Here is a 1,047-nt window from a genome sequence, read left to right as displayed (position 1 = left end):
TGTATGTACCAATAGCTAAAGCCAAAGAATAGTGTATTGAGGAGTTTTATCAAATTTTGTAGTCCCAAATTGACCAAATATTCAATTATGATGCATTAATGATAATTGGTGTCTTGAATGCAAAAGATGGAAACAAGGAATGACAGTGGGAAAATAGACTTGGTGACAGAAATGAGGCTGGAAGTTGAATGTTTGAATTTTGTGTGCTCAAAAAAATACCTTTTTAAAAAAACACAAATGGCAATTTGCATATGGACTGCACCTGATGGACTGCATAGAATCAGATTGATTACATCTGTGGAAGGAGTTGTTGGAGAAGCTCAATATCAGTAGTCAAAACCAGGTCAAGTGGTGAGTATGGAACAGAGAGGAAATAACAAGTATATAAAAATTCCAACAAAAGGTAATTCAAGGAACAAATGATCTAGTGCTTAGGGGGATGGAGCTTGGATTATAAAGCTAGCATACAAGTACATCAGTATTCTCTTGGGTATAAGAAAAATTTAACCACACCTAAAATTGTTTTAAACAATGAAAGTTATTTATTAGCTGTTGAATTGAAAAAATGTGAGCCATTTCTCCAGTAGCTCAACACTATCACTAAGGACCCAATTTCTTTATATGTCTCTGTACTGTTTTCTATTTATAGTGTGCCTGTTATGTCCTGAGACTTTTATCACACAGTTCACAGAGAGGTACCTTAGTTCCAGAGTGCTCAGCAAACATCTCCTCATGTGCCATTGGATCAGACTGTGTTCATCATGAATGGGATTACTGTAGTTAAGCAGGTGGTAAGAGTTATGACTAGACAATAGTGAATCATTGAATGAATGAATGAGTGAAGGGGTGGTATGCCTTTATTGGTTCAAAAGCCAACAGCCCAGCTCTAAAGCCAACTTTATCTGAATAGCACTGAGTAGGAATATGTGGCCTAGTTAGATAGGGAAAGGAAAAGGTAGGTAGTAGCAGATCCAACTACTCACTATAGTTGTTGTTGTTGTTGTGTTGTTATGTGCCGTCGAGTCGTTTCCGACTCATAGCGACCCT

Source organism: Elephantulus edwardii, unplaced genomic scaffold (genome assembly GCF_000299155.1).
Source record: "Elephantulus edwardii isolate Elephantulus edwardi_28Jun2011 unplaced genomic scaffold, EleEdw1.0 scaffold00100, whole genome shotgun sequence".
In the NCBI taxonomy this organism is placed as follows: Eukaryota; Metazoa; Chordata; class Mammalia; order Macroscelidea; family Macroscelididae; genus Elephantulus; species Elephantulus edwardii.
The sequence above is the reverse complement of the archived record's forward strand: the minus strand, read 5'-3'. Positions refer to the sequence as shown.